This window comes from Lipotes vexillifer, unplaced genomic scaffold, assembly GCF_000442215.2.
Source record: "Lipotes vexillifer unplaced genomic scaffold, Lipotes_vexillifer_v1.1 scaffold75, whole genome shotgun sequence".
Taxonomy (NCBI): domain Eukaryota; kingdom Metazoa; phylum Chordata; class Mammalia; order Artiodactyla; family Lipotidae; genus Lipotes; species Lipotes vexillifer.
In genome coordinates this window covers 1,632,347-1,640,796 of record NW_006771517.1, presented here as the reverse complement: position 1 = coordinate 1,640,796, position 8,450 = coordinate 1,632,347, and positions in this window count along the sequence as shown.

The following is an 8,450-nucleotide window of genomic DNA, read 5'->3' as shown; positions in this document are numbered from 1 at the left end:
CGTAAGGGGAAAAAAATCTCTTGTTTAAGTCAATTAGAGTTTCTGTTAGATGCAACCAAAAGCATTGTCACTGAGCCGGCCACCTGGAGGGCTGGAGGCTTATGGGGAGGGGGAGACACCTGAAGGGACTTTTTCCTCCCGCTAAAGAATTTCCAAGTTTTCCTTTAGGTGAGAAACTCGGGGCTGAGAGCCATGAAAGGATGTGTCCAAGGCCACACAGTGGGGAATCAAGAGCATGCCGGCCTATCAGCCTTCCGGCTAGTGCCTGCTCCACCCCAGCCCCTGCCCTTGAGGCCGAGTCAGCTGTGATGGTGGGGCCTGTGAGGTGGGAGCCTTGAAGTTCACTGGCCCAAGTTAGCATTTAGCTCTCCTGCTAAGCAAAGCAAGCAGATATCAGAGATACTTGCATCTTTGTGCTGAAATCATGTCCTTGGGAGAAAATATCAAAGTCCCCCAAGCTGTAATCAGGGCGGTTATAGGTAACAACTAATTGCTATAGTTTCTAGACAGATTCATTCTGATTGAAAAGAACTTGTCCAAAGTTCCTTCCCAGGACAACGGAACAGGGCAGACCTCTGAGAGCATAGGCTCGTGTCTGTCACACCGGAGCAGGAAACCCCTCCTTGCCCTGAACTCCTTCCTCCACCCTTGGAGCATGTGTAAGCCAGGCGGCCATATCTCTGTGGGAGGGACCAGGAATGGGCCCAGAGACATCACCTCAACTCCAGAGAGTGCCTGGAAAATGGCTGCCTCGGGCCATACAGAGCTCCTATCCTTAGAGATCATCTTCCCCTTGCCCACCTGTGAGAGCTTCCTGAACCTCGAGGGTGTGAAGCATTCATTCCTCAAAGAGCTCCTGAGCCCCCAACTGTGCCAGGTGCTACTCTAGGTGAGGGGTATTCAGCAGTGAATAAGACAAAGTCCCCATGAGTGCAGAGGAAACGGCAGATCAATAAATCAACATGCAATCTAACGTAAGGGGTTGTCAGTGCTATAACAAAATCCAAATCAGAGAACCGGGAGGAAGACTGTCAGGGTGTTTTTCGGAAAGGGTGGTCACCGACGGCCTCCCTCAGGAGGTGAAACTGTAACAGATGAGCTGAGAAACCTTAATGAATCGAGGAGTCGGCCGTGCAGGTATCAGGAGAAGGAGGTTCCAGGTGAGGGAAGGGCAAGCAAAGGTTTGAGCCAGGTTTGAAGACTAACAGGAGTTTGGTGTCACTGGAAAGCGATCTGGAAGGAGAGGTGGAGATGAGGCTGGAGAGGTGATAAGGTCAGATCTCGAGGGTCTTGCAGGCCACGAGGAGCACGTTGGCTTTCCCTCTTGTGTGCGATTGGAGCCGTTGGAGGGTTTGGAGCAGAGGAAAGACATGACCCGACGTAGGTTTAAAGAACCACTCTGGGGGCTTCCCTGGTGGCGCAGTGGTTAAGAATCTGCCTGCCACTGCAGGGGACGCGGGTTCGTGTCCTGGTCCTGGAAGATCCCACATGCCGCGGAGCGTCTGGGCCCGTGAGCCATGGCCGCTGGGCCTGCACATCCGGAGCCTGCAACGGGAGAGGCCACAACAGTGAGAGGCCTGCGTACTGCACAAAAAAAAAAAAAAAAAAAAAAAAAAAAAAAGAAGAACCACTCTGGCTGCTGTATCCATGTGAGCTCCCTGTACACAGTAGGTGTTCACTAAATGTCAGGGGTTATTATCACTGTTTTCAGGCTCTTGAGCTCACTGAGAGCAGAAACCTGAATAGAGTCATCTTGCGCCCCCAACGTCCAGTACAGAGGACGCTAAGATGCGTGGATAAACAAATGACTCAGGTCCCAAATAAACGAGCAAGCAGGAGTGGGTTCTGAGGAAGAGACTCAGGCCCCAGCAGAGCGCCAAGACCCACGGTTGCCAAGGCCCCCCGCCGAGGCCAGACCCGGCATGAAGGAAGTGTGCTGTTGGCCCTGCAGGAGAAAGATCAAGTGAGCACTTGTCTCACTGTCGAAGGCCTAAGGACGTGTAGGATGCAGCTGGGCCCCAATTTGGGCTGCAGGAGCCAAAGTGCACCTGCCAAACACCAGGCGCAGGGAAGGCAAACCACATGGGGCGCTGGCTTCCAGGATCGCCAGGCCGTCTCCACTTCAGGCTCACCCTGATTCCCCTGGCAGCATCTGGGACAGCACAAAAGAGAACCCCAGAGGGTGCAGCCCAGCCAGGCACTGGTGTGCCAATTTTGGGTTTTCAGTCTACTTGGGAGGTGGCAGAGATTGTTGTGGGCTGGGGCAATCATGGAGGGCTTCCTGGAAGAGCTGCAGCCTGGACAGATGGAAAAGATTCAAACTGAAAGTACTGGAGAGCGGGAGTTGCAGACACTGACCCCTGCCTTGCCTCCAGCTGCCCCATGAGCTCTCCCACCTCTGAACCACATCTGATAGCCCTCCCCACTATCTACAGGACAATGCTTTGGCTTTGCATTCAGAGGTCCTATTTCCAGAAAATGGCCTGAACCTACCCATCTAGCCTTGCCTCTTTCAAGCAGCCACACGCAGGGCACATGTTGTGCCCTAAACACATCATGCATTTTCTATCCCAGCGCCTCTGGTCACACTGTTTGCTCTGTCAGGAATTTCCTTTTTCAGGCCCAATTTCTGAACTACCGCCCATTTTTCAAAGCCCAGCTCCAGCGTCCTGGCTTCAGAAAAGTCTCCACCCTCTGATCCCACATCATACACAGCTGGGAAGAGCTGTATGCCAAGCTGGACTTAGCTGGGTTCTGTCTCTTTGGGGTGACTGTTATGTACCAGTTAGGCCTCTTGTCCTGGTGTAATTATTAGTAGCGTCCCTTTCACTCCCGGATGTATTCTAGCTAAGGACAAATTACATGGTCACCCTTCATTGTCCCCACACTTCTCTGCCCAACTGAAATCCTTTGGGCAGCAACCACGCTGGCAGGGCAGAGCACGATACCCTGACACATTTGGCTAAAGTCATTCATTTCACACAAGGAATTTTTGAGGTGCACGTGGAGCAAAGCAGCAGACTGAGAGGTCCCTGTCCTCCTGACACATGTTAGATGGGAGAGGAAAAGAAGAAAATGAAGATCACTTCAGAGTTACAAGTGCCATGCAGGCAAAATCAGGAAGAGAAGGGGAGAAGCAATGCCAAGGGGCAGAGAATGACTTTAGACAGGCTGGGCAGGAAGGGCCTCGGGAGAAGCATTTGGGGCCAGAAAAGCAAGTGCGAAACCCCCGAGGTCAGAATGTGCTTAGTGTGTTTAAGGAGCAGCTTAGAGGCGACCATGGGGGAAGTGAAGGGAGATCGAGGGGAGATGTTGGCAGGGACCAGAAAATGCTGGAATCTGTCAGCCACAATAAGGAATTAGGATTTTTCTTCTGTCAATGGAGGGTTTTGGATGGCGGAGTAACATGATCTGAGGTGATTTTTTTTCCCCCCAGACTGAAAAGTTTTTATCTTTTTATCAAGCAATAGAAGACAAAGTGCCATGAACCCTCTTCTGATTGGACAAAGCCACCTCATGACTGTTCCTCTGTCTAGACGCAGTGATGTCAGTTACAGTGATGTCATTACAACACCGCCACTGGGACACAGGTCATCAAGACCATCAGAGTTACAGATTTCTTTTCGGAGGTTATCCTCACAGGATATGGTAACAATTTCTAGTCTTAAGTCCTACAAAACAACCTTATTCAAACTACTTCTAAGTTCAGGGTTATATTAACAGCCACAACAACTTAATAACAATCATGAATAGCCACATAAGTTTCCAAATGGTGTAGAAAAATTACACTGATATTCTTGGTAAATGTTCTCAGCTAAAAGCAACAAGCAGGCCTGGACAGCTCAATTTCCCCAGTGGATGGAAATGGAGAAAGGGGATGCATCGGGGCTGACTTAAAAGCAGCGAAATGAGGGACTTCCCTGGTGGCCCAGTGATTAGGACTCCATGCTTCCACTGCAGGGGGCATGGGTTCGGTCCCTGGTTGGGGAACTGAGATCCTGCATACTGCATGACCAAAACAAAACAAAACAAAACAAAAACAAACAAACAAAGCAGCGAAATGTAAAACAGAGCATTAACTTTTTACATACCCAAAGTCATACCTGGATTGAGGGAACCTCTAAAATTGTAGTGTTCTGTTATGAGTTCTAATTTAAAGAGATGTCACCAGAAAACTACTAGAGCTAATCAATGAATTTGGTAAAGTTGCAGGATACAAAATTAATACACAGAAATCTCTTGTGTTCCTGTACACTAACAATGAAAGGGCAGAAAGAGAAATTAAGGAAACACTCCCATTTACCATTGCAACAAAAAGAATAAAATACCTAGGAATAAACCTTCCTAAGGAGGCAAAAGACCTGTATGCAGAAAACTATAAGACACTCTTGAAAGAAATCAAAGAAGACACAAACAGATGGAAAGATATACCACGTTCTTGGATTGGAACAATCAATACTGTGAAAATGACTATACTATCCAAAGCAATCTACAGATTCAATGCAATCCCTATCAAATTACCAATGTCATTAGTACAAAGCCCAGAGATAGGGGCTTCCCTGGTGGTGCTGCGGTTAAGAATCTGCCTGCCAATGCAGGGGACACGGGTTTGAGCCCTGGTCTGGGAAGATCCCACATGCCACGGAGCAACTAAGCCCGTGTGCCACAACTACTGAGCCTGCACTCTAGAGCCCCATATGCCACTACTACTGAGCCCACGTGCCACAACTACTGAAACCCACGCGCCTAGAGCCTGTGTTCCGCAACAAGAGAAGCCACCACAATGAGAAGCCCATGCACAACAAAGACTAGGCCCCACTCACCGCAACTAAAAGAAAGCCTGCACACAGCAACGAGGACTCAATGCAGCCAAAAATAAAAATTAATTTTTAAAAAAAAGGAAAGCCCAGAGATAAACCCACATACCTATGGTCACCTAATCTATGACAAAGGAGGCAAAAATATACAATGGAGAAAAGACAGCCTCTTCAATAAGTGGTGCTGGGAAAACTGGAGAGCTACATGTAAAAAAATGAAATTAGAACACTCCCTAACACCATACTCAAAAAAAAACTCAAAGTGGATTAAAGACCTAAATGTAAGGCCAGACACGATAAAACTCTTAGAGGAAAACATAGGCAGAACACTCTTCTACATAAATCACAGCAACATCTTTTTTGACCCACCTCCTAGAGTAATGAAAATTAAAACAAAAATAAACAAATGGGACCTAATGAAACTTAAAAGCTTTTGCACAGCAAAGGAAACCATAAATAAGACGAAAAGACAACCCTCAGAATGGGAGAAAATATTTGCAAACGAAGCAATTGACAAAGGATTAAACTCCAAAATATACAAGCAGCTCATGCAGCTCAACATCAAAAAAGCAAACAACCCAATCAAAAAATGGGCATAAGACCTAACAAACACATGAAAAGATGCTCAACATCACTAATTATTAGAGAAATGCAAATCAAAACTACAATGAGGTATCACCTCACACCGGTCAGAACAGCCATCATCAAAAAACCTACAAACAGGGCTTCCCTGGTGACGCACTGGTTAAGAATCCACCTGCCAATGCAGGGGACACAGGTTCCAGCCCTGGTCTGGGAAGATCCCACATGCCACAGAGCAACTAAGCCCATGCTCCGCAACAAGAGAAGCCACCGCAATGAGAAGCCCGCACACCACAACAAAGAGTAGCCCCCACTCGCTGCAACTAGAGAAAGCCTGCACATAGCAACGAAGACCCAACGCAGCCAAAAATTAATTAATTAAAATTTATTTTAAAAAATCTACAAACAATAAATGCTGGAGAGGGTGTGGAGAAAAGGGAACCCTCATACACTGTTGGCAGGAATGTAAATTGATACAGCCACTATGGAGAACAGTACGGAGGTTCCTTAAAAAACTAAAAATAGAACTACTATATGACCCAACAATCCTACTACTGGGCATATACCCAGAGAAAACCATAATTCAAAAAGACACATGCATCCCAATATTCACTGAAGCACTATTTACAATAGCCAGTACATGGAAGCAACCTAAATGTCCATCAACAGAGGAATGGATAAAGATGTGGTACATATATACAGTGGAATATTACTCAGCAATAAAAAGGAATAAAAATGGATCATTTGTAGAGTCATGGATGGACCCAGAGAGTGTAATACAGAGTAAAGTAAGTCAGAAAGGGAAAAGCAAATATCATATAATAACACATATATGTGGAATCTAGAAAAATAGTATAGATGATCTTATCTGCAAAGCAGAAATAGAGACACAGAAGTAGAGAACAAACATATGGATACCAAGGGGGAAAGGGGTGGGGTGGGAGGAATTGGGAGACTGGGATTGGCACATATACATTATTGATACTATGTATAAAATAGACAACTGATGGGAACATACAGTATAGCACAGGGAACTCTTACCTAATGCACTGTGGTAACCTAAATGGGAGGGAAGTCCAAAAGGGAGGGGATATCTGTATGTGTATGGCTGGTTCATTTTGTTGTGCAGTGGAGGCTAACACAACATTGTAAAGCAACCATACTCCAATAAAAATTAATTAAAAAAAAAATCTACACGCAGACGTAGAGAATGGACTTGAGGACACGGGGAGTGGGAATGGTAAGCTGGGACGAAGTGAGAGAGTGGCATGGACATATATATCCCACTAGATAGCTAGTGGGAAGCAGCCGCATAGCACAGGGAGATCAGCTCGGTGCTTTGTGACCACCTAGAGGGGTGGGATAGGGAGGGTGGGAGGGAGGCACAAGAGGGAGGGGATATGGGGATATATGTATATGTATAGCTGATTCACTTTGTTATAAAGCAGAAACTAACACACCATTGTAAAGCAATTATACTGCAATAAAGATGTTAAAAAAAAATCTACAAATTTCCTCAATAGGGCTGACCATCAAAATTTTTAGAAACTGGAATAATCAAATAAAAATAAATTTAAAAAAATAAAAGGAAAAAAATTTAAAAAAATTAAAAGATCAGTTGGTGAATCAAAAAAGTTAAGAAGATTCGGGGGGGGTCCCCTCCCTACACCTTGCAGGCCCTCCTCCATCCCAGCTGGCTCCAACTTCTCTTGCCTTCCCAGCTGGCTCCAACTTCTCTTGCAAGCTCCTGCTGAGAGCAGCCCCCCCCTTTATTTTGTGTTAAGGTCTCCCCAGGTCCTCGGGAGCAGAAGAGAAGCCCTTCCATGGGAAGGGGCCTGGGTATGGTCATCCCCCCAAAATGAGATGGAGACAGCCCAAAAAAACTGTCTTAGGGGGTCTTAGGAGTGGGGCACGGCTAAGCTCCTGTACTAACAGGATCCCATGAGGGTTTGGACCCGGCGAAAGGAGAAGAAAGTAGAGTTGGAGCTAAAGTTAGTCTCCAAGAACACAGCACAAAACAAAACAATGTGCTATCCCTGCGGGCCCGGAGCTCCTGGTGTCTCTGCAGGGGCCCTGTGCTGTCCCCCGTTGCTGAGGGGGGCAGGGCACTGGAGGAGAGGGGGCAAAAAGAGCTCCGCCAAGCTACAGGGCAACCCTCCCTCTCTGGAGACGATCGGAGAGGCAAATTCAACAAGAAAGCCTGTCTCCTCAGCTGTTTGTAAAAAACCTTGCTCCTTCAGTTATTTTGTTTCTGAGCTATCACTTTAAAGAAAATAAAAGCAAACACGTGAGATCTCGGCAGGTGGAGAAAGGCCTCATGACCAGAAACACCCCCTCTCCAGCACCCCCAAGCTGGCAGCCTAAAAACAAGTGGAGACAGGGGAGTTGGGTTCTGTGTGAGTCCAGTGACTGGAGCTCAGGAAGGTAGGCTTCTGGAAGGGACTCCATTACTGCTCCTGCCTTAAGTGCATGCCCAGATATGCCAGCGTGGCAGAGTTCCTGGGGTTTGGGGAGCTCTTGTGCATTGGCAGGTGGCCCACCTGGGTTCACAGGCAGTTCTTGAGGTCCTTATAGACCTGAGAGCAGGCAACAAGGTCGCTGGCAACGTGGGTGAAACTCATGAGAAGGGCGATGACCAGACACAGGCAGGACACAGACCTTCAAAAGTCAGTAGCAGGTCGGGGTAAGGGGTAAGAGGAGCACTGTGATCACAAAGAATGCACTGCCCACTGCTTCATGTCCTTGACCTCACCCCATGCCCATTCTGCTAGATGCCCAACAGTCCATTAGCCTGGCCTGTGGTCCTGAGGTCCTGGAATGTCCAAGTCTGGCTGACCAAATGCACCCACTTCCTCTTGGGTGACAAGACTCAGCTTGCCACAGACAGGTGTGGGGTCAGCATAAGTATGAAGCCTGGCATGCTGTGGCCTTGAAGGAGTAGGCCTCAAAGAGGCACTGGTCCTCCTAGTGATGACCTGTGGGTGCCCATGTGAAAAATGGGTGGTGGGGCTTCCCTGGTGGCACAGCGGTTGAGAGTCCGCCTGCCGATGC